The sequence below is a fragment of the Arachis ipaensis genome, chromosome B05, assembly GCF_000816755.2.
Source record: "Arachis ipaensis cultivar K30076 chromosome B05, Araip1.1, whole genome shotgun sequence".
NCBI classification, from domain to species: Eukaryota; Viridiplantae; Streptophyta; class Magnoliopsida; order Fabales; family Fabaceae; genus Arachis; species Arachis ipaensis.
This window is the reverse complement of record NC_029789.2, coordinates 114926202-114933892: the sequence shown is the minus strand read 5'-3', so window position 1 is coordinate 114933892 and position 7691 is coordinate 114926202. Positions and strand designations below refer to the sequence as shown.

The 7691-nt window shown below is 33.8% G+C and overlaps 1 pseudogene; it reads left to right on the top strand.

The window, feature by feature from the left end:
• LOC110272266 overlaps positions 1-7691 on the top strand; it is a 12793-nt pseudogene that overhangs the window by 3779 nt on the left and 1323 nt on the right.

The following is a 7691-nucleotide window of genomic DNA, read 5'->3' as shown; positions in this document are numbered from 1 at the left end:
CTAATTTTATAATTAAAATTAATAATTAAAAATATTAAAATACTTGCGATTATAATATATTTAGGCTTTGTTTGGATATAGAAAATAAAATAGAAAGAAAGAAAATAAGAGGAAAGAAAATGAGAGGAGAGAAAATAGAAGAAAAAGTAGAGTTATTTGTGTGTTGTTTGAATGAAGAGTTTATAGATAAAAAGAAAATAATTTTTTTTTTTGTTTGGATGGAAAAAAAGTAAGAAAAAAGAAAATTATAATAATAATATATTAAAACTATTAAAACTAAATTTATATTGATAATTATTAATAATAATAGAATTATGGGTAATATTATAAATACACAAAAGATAACATTTTTTTCTTTATTTTCTTGTTTGTAATGGAAAAAAAATTATTTTGGTGAGATTCACACCCAATTTTTTTTTTATTTTCTTTAGCATCCAAATAAAGAAAAATAAAAATTTTCACTCATTTTTTTTATTTTTTTTTCTTTTATTTTTCTCTAAACCAGACATAGTGTTAAAATGCTTCCTCCGTATATAGTAGTCAAACAAACTGTCAAAGAATACGAAAAGGTTGGCGGCTGTTTAACGACTTGATCTAGTCCTGTCCCAACATCTATCCCATATACTTTCAATATCGAACATGTCCCACGTACTAGAGCAGACGACGCATCCTTTGTCTTAGCTATCACAAACGACGAGTTTCTAACTACGAAATCGCCCACGTATATTCATTGTTCTAAGGTTTAAATATGTCCCACAAACAACATTCGATAAAGCAATTCATGCAGCACCCTGTTAGGCAAATGATGATTAAAAGATGACAAAGCATAATTTTATTATGATTTTAAGGCACGATCATATCACCATTTTCAAAGAGATATTTTGTAATGAGTAAAAATGAAATTTATTTCCAATTAAAATTCTCTAATTTTTGTATTTAATTTCTTTTTTTTTTTACATATTTATCTCCATATTTAGTTGCTAAGAATTTATGATAATACTCTTTTAAAATATAACAAAATTAATGAATTACTTAAATAGAAATTATAAAAAAAATTATCTTATACTTAAAACTCGAAAAATAATAAAATTTGTGAAATATGAAACAATTTGTAGAGAATGAATGAGACACTTTTTATTAAATCACTCTTCCATCTTAGCCCATGACAACAATAAAGACGTCTCACGGCCCACAAATTCAACCCAACAGAATACACAAATTAAATTATAATTTAGTCTTTATCTTATCTTATAGTTATCTTTATCTTTATCTATATCTTATCTTTATCTACTTTTATCTTTCATAGGCCAATACTCTCTATATATACTTAGTTTTACCTTCATAGTTTACAATTCATTCAATCAACAATCAATAAAATTTCTTCATCTTTTTCTTTCACAATTCTTTTATTTTCCTATTCTTTCACAATTTTATTATGGTATCAGAGCTCCTTTTGAGCTCTGCTGACATCCATGGATCAAGAAGAAAGGGCACACCAGCAATTTCATCCGGAGTCTCTTTTGGACCTTTTGTCAGCCCAACACTTTTCTTTCATGGCACTTCCTTTCAATGAAGAAGCTCGTCCTTCAAAACAACTTGAACTTCTGCCAAGTCCAACTACTCATTATCTTTGTTCTTTCAATACCTTTTCTACTGTTAACAATTCTTCAAATCGAGATTCATTCTTGAATACTTGGATCATTGATTCTGGTGCCACAGATCACATTGCATCAAATTTGTCTTGGTTTATTTCTTACACACAAATTTCTCCTATTATTGTTCATTTACCAAATGGTTCTCGAACTACTGTTTCTTATAAAGGCATCGTTCAATTTTCACCATCATTGGTTCTTCATGATGTTCTTTATTTACCTCATTTCAACTTTAATATTATCTCTGTTTCAAAAATTACTTCAGCACTCATATGTGAACTCACTTTTTCATCTTCTTCTTGCACTTTACAGAGCAACAATTTGGGGACAATTGATTTGGCCAGAATGAGAGATGGATTATATGTCTTTGAACCCAATTTCGGTAAAAATTCATCCACTACACACTCCATAAATTCCATCCAATCTCCACCCATTACACCTTCCAATATATGGCATTTTCGTTTAGGACACCTTTCTAGGCAAAGACTTAATCATTTACATAAACAATTTCCTTTTATCTCTATGCATCATGACGAGGCTTGTGACATTTGTCATCTTTCTAAACAAAAGAAACTTTCATTTTCTCAAAGTTTTAGCAAAGCCAATGCAAGTTTTGATTTATTACATTTTGATATTTGGGGTCCGTTTCGACAAAATTCTATTCATAATCATAAATATTTTTTTACTATTGTTGATGATTTTAGCCGCTTTACATGGGTTACTTTATTAAAATCAAAAGGAGAAATACAGAATCAAATAAAAAATTTTATTACTTTAATTGAAACACAATTCAACTCCAAAGTCAAAACTATTCGTTCCGATAATGGACCAGAATTTATTTTACCTGATTTTTATGCTTCAAAGGGCATTATTCATCAACATAGTTGTGTTGAAACTCCTCAACAAAATGGAAGGGTAGAACGCAAGCATCAACATATTTTGAATATAGCTCGTGCTCTTATGTTTCAATCTAATTTACCATCATCTTTTTGGTCTTATGCTGTTAGACATGTTGTTTATTTACTTAATAGAGTTCCATCATCCGCAATTAATTTTAAAACACCATTTGAGATTTTATTCAATCTTCCACCAAATTATCATGACATTAAAGTTTTTGGATGCTTATGTTTTGTTTCTACCCAAATGGTAAATAGATCAAAATTTGATCCAAGAGCCAAAAAGGCTGTATTTATTGGCTTTCAATCTGGTTTTAAAGGGTATATTGTTTATGTTTTAGAAGATAAAAGAATTGAGATTTCTAGAAACGTAATTTTTTATGAAAAGATCTTGTCCTTAGTCACAAAAAATGTCCAATTTCAGACACTTAACCCAACATTGCCAAACACACCTTCTCAAAAACAAGATTCAGTTAGTCTTCCAGTTGAACCCTCACCTATACCCATTGACCCAACTCTACCTAGTTCTTTATTTTCTCCAACAACCTCTCCTTCTTCCTCACTATCGTTTCCTAACCAAGTTGAACCCATGACCACCGAATCCCTTTCAACACTAGACACCAGCCCACCATCACCTTCTCATCCCCCGTCACCTTCTTCACCACCTGAGCAACCCCATCCTCGTTATTCCGACCGGCCTCACCGACCTCCAGCATATCTCTCTAATTACTTGTGTAATTCCTCTCTCATCTCTACAAATCAATCTCCCTCAAAGTGTAAGTATCCTTTATCTTCAGTCATGTATTTTTCTTCTCTTTCATCTTTACATAAAAAGTTTCTTTTATCTCTACATTCTGACGTTGAGCCAAAGTCTTTTAAGGACGCCAATCAACACTCTAATTGGCGTAGTGCTATGAAAGATGAGTTGGATGCTCTTGAGCTGAACAAAACTTGGCGTCTTGTTGATTGCCCTGCAGGGGTTAAGCCGGTTGGCTGTAAATGGGTCTATCGCATCAAACGCAAGCCTGATGGTTCAGTTGATCGATATAAAGCATGCCTTGTGGCTAAAGGGTTTACTCAAACTGAAGGTGTTGATTTCTTAGAAACTTTCTCCCCTATTGTCAAGCCTGTCACTATCAGATTAGTTTTGGCATTGGCCTCTATGAAGCATTGGCCTATACATCAGTTGGATGTCAATAATGCTTTCTTACATGGGGATCTTTCTGAGGATGTTTATATGACTCTGCCACCCGGATTTATATCTCAACCGAATCAATGCTGTAAGCTACTAAAGTCACTGTATGGTTTACGACAATCTAGTCGTATGTGGTATGACAAACTTTCTCATCTTTTGCTATCTCATGGATATCAGTAGACCTCATCTGATTATAGTTTATTTGTCAAATTCATTGGTGATCAAATTTCTATCCTTTTAGTCTATGTTGACGACATTGTTCTCACTGGTAATTCTGTTTCTGAACTTGCTGCCATTAAGTCTATTTTACAGCAACACTTCCGAATTAAAGACTTGTGCCCATTAAAATATTTTTTGGGTATTGAAGTTGCTCAATCAGAGAAGGGAATTTGCTTATCTCAGAGAAAATATTGTCTTGATCTTTTGGAGAATTCTGGTTTATTAGGTGCTAAACCTGCCTCTGTTCCAATGGATAGTACCACAAGACTATATCAAGACACAAGTCCCTTGCTATCCGACCCTTTTGTATATCGTCGTTTGGTTGGCCGTCTTATCTATCTCACCACTACTCGACCGGACATCATGTATGCCACTCAACAATTAAGTCAATATATGGCATCTCCTACTGAATCTCATCTTCAAACTGCCAAACATGTGTTACGATATCTGAAAACTAGTCCCGACAAAGGACTTTTCTTTCCAAGGGAATCAGAAATTCAGCTTCTCGGCTTCAGTGACTCTGATTGGGCCGGATGTCCTGACACTCGGCGATCTTTAACAGGTTATTGTTTCTTCTTAGGCAGTTCTTTAGTCTCTTGGAAGACCAAGAAACAAACCACCGTTGCCCGCTCATCCACGGAAGCAGAATATCGTGCACTTGCCAACACAACTTGTGAACTTCAATGGATATTAAATGTGTTACAATTTTTACGCATCTCTCCTATTCGCCCACCAGTTTTATATTGTGATAATCAGAGTGCTCTTCATATTGCTGCTAACCCGATTTTTCATGAACGGACCAAACATTTAGAGGTTGATTGTCACTTGGTTTGACAAAAAGCTCAAGTTGGAGTGATGAAACTTCTCCCAATTTCCTCTTCTGGGCAACTAGCTGACATCTTCACCAAGCCTTTGTCTCCTCAACCCTTCCATCTTAATTTGAATAAGCTTAGTGTTCTTGACATCTTTCATCCTCCAGCTTGCGGGGGCGTATTAAACCACTCTTCCATTTTAGCCCATGACAACAATAAAGACGTCTCACGGCCCACAAATTCAGCCCAACAGAATACACAAATTAAATTATAATTTAGTCTTTATCTTATCTTATAGTTATCTTTATCTTTATCTATATCTTATCTTTATCTACTTTTATCTTTCATAGGCCAATACTCTATATATACTTAGTTTTACCTTCATAATTTACAATTCATTCAATCAACAATCAATAAAATTTCTTCATCTTTTTCTTTCACAATTCTTTTATTTTTCTATTCTTTCACAATTTTATTACTTTTCTCATGATTTTGGGCACATATTTATAGAAGCAACCACGAATATGATTGACTAATAAGCACAAAACATCATATCCCAAAATACTATGTTTCAACCATTCTATCTGTTTACAACTGTTGTCTCTTATAATATTTGATGGTGGAAATTTATATGTAGTTATTTTTATGTGAAATTGTTAACTAAAATCTATTAGATAATAATTTAGTTAAATTTATCTGCAGTGTAATTAGTGTCACATCATGTAACGACGTTTAGCTATCAATTTCATAGGTTTTACGGTATTTGAATTAACATGACACTTTTTAAGTTTCAAATGATTGCATTAGTCACAAACGGTGTTGTTAGTTTGAGTGTTAACATTTATTAACTCTTTTGTTTCTTTTATTTTCTTGTCTTAATAACTGACCATCTAGCCTTGTACAGGTTTCCGGAACAAGCAAGTAGAGTCCTTTTTATTTTAATAAAGGGAGGTGTACAAATTCAAAACACCCAAGGGCGCAAGAAAGAGGAGAGTGCCTTTTATTTCTGTCTTACTCTTCCAGTGCCCACATAATATATATTTTTTACTGTATAGATATCTTCACTCACAGATAATCAATTTTCTCTGTACCAATACATACATACACCTTCAATTTATTCTCAATTCTAAACACATACCCAAGGCAACAATAGAATAATAATCAAAATGATGAAGAGTTCGAATAATCAAAATCCAACGAACTCTGCTCCAAAACTCTTCGGTGTTCCTCTGCAGCAAGGTCGTTTTCTTTCTTATGTCTTCTTCTTGTGCTGTGGTGTAACAATTGGAATCTTCAGCAGCTACTACTATCTTAAAAACGGCATACCAAGCCTTCAGTTCCTTCGATCCTCGCTCACTCAATCCCCGCCTCAGGCGCCGCCGGACGTATCCTTGATCCCTCCGCCGTCAGTAATATCGGAATATTGGAGCAATGAGAACGTGAGTGTCACTGAATTGAAACATGGACCCCTGCGGCCACGTCATCAGGCGCCAATGCATCATATGAATGATAAAGAATTGCTTCGGGTAGCTGCAAAGGCTGTGAGGAATGGGACGTATCTGAAACAACATCATGTTCCTAAGGTGGCTTTCTTGTTCTTGGTAAGGGGTCCTGTGCTTTTGGCTCCTTTGTGGCAGAAGTTCTTCGAAGGGAATGAAGGCAAGTACTCTATTTACGTGCATTCTAATCCATCCTATGATTCATCAGTTCCGGAGAGTCCGGTTTTTCGAGGACGGAGAATTCCTAGTAAGGTCAGTCTTTGTTGCTTTACTGTAATTATTATTATTATCCACTATTCATTTACATTTGCTTCAACATGCAAGAATCTAAATTATTTGGGCCAGCAATTTTTATTCATACTAGCACTCTGCTGGTACATTTGACACTTTCTTTTGACATCAGCAAATTTGTTGGTTAACTATTGACTGAAAATAGTAAATTGTGCTAGTCATGTAACATTGCTGAATCTTAATATTATGTAATCAAGTATAAAAAAACTGTAAATTTCAATGTATAAAAATGTTGACATATATATATAAAAAAAAGGAATGAGTAATTCTCTTCCTGAGGTGAAAGGAGAGAAGATAAATCAGAACAAAGAAGCTGGAAACAGGTATAAGATAAGTTAGTTTCTTCAACTAAATAATGATTTTTCATATGATTGACAAATTAAATAAAACAAAATAAAAGCTCGATGACAGAAAAATAGGAACTGATATGCACTTGAATTGCCAAAGCCATTTACATAACGAGAATTCAAAAACTAAATGTTGTTCATCTGGTTCAACAAAATACAGAAGGTGGAATGGGGTGGCATCAACATAATAGATTAAATCTCCAAACCCATATCTGGATTCAAAATTATTATTTCCAAACCCAATAGGTTATGATCACAAAAACATCAAATTAGATTAAATTAAATATAGCATAATTTACATAACAAAAGATTAGGATTATGCATAACCCTCTTTTACTGTTAGAAAGGGTGATTTGATTACTGGTGAAATCATGGTATCAAATTTATGATTATACAACGCGCTGCTCGATCTGTCGAACGAGCGATTCGCTCTCATCTCAGAATCCTGCATACCCCTTTTCAACTTCTCCTTCACCTATTCCTATTTGATTAACTCTGCACAGAACTATGTCATGGCTTATGACGAGGACAGCGCCGTCGGAAGGGGACGGTATAGGAGCAGCATGTCCCCAACCATCACTCTAAAACAATGGAGGAAAGGTATTGTAGATGATTACTTATTTAATCAGCTAGTTAAACTGATGAGTTAGCAGTGGTTAGTTATAATCACAACTAGGGGCTAGTTAGTCACTACTTAGAGTCTATATGGTGATGCTACTGAGAAAAAAGACCGTCTAGAACTTATTTTATTTAGTATTTATTAATTCTCATCATAATTAA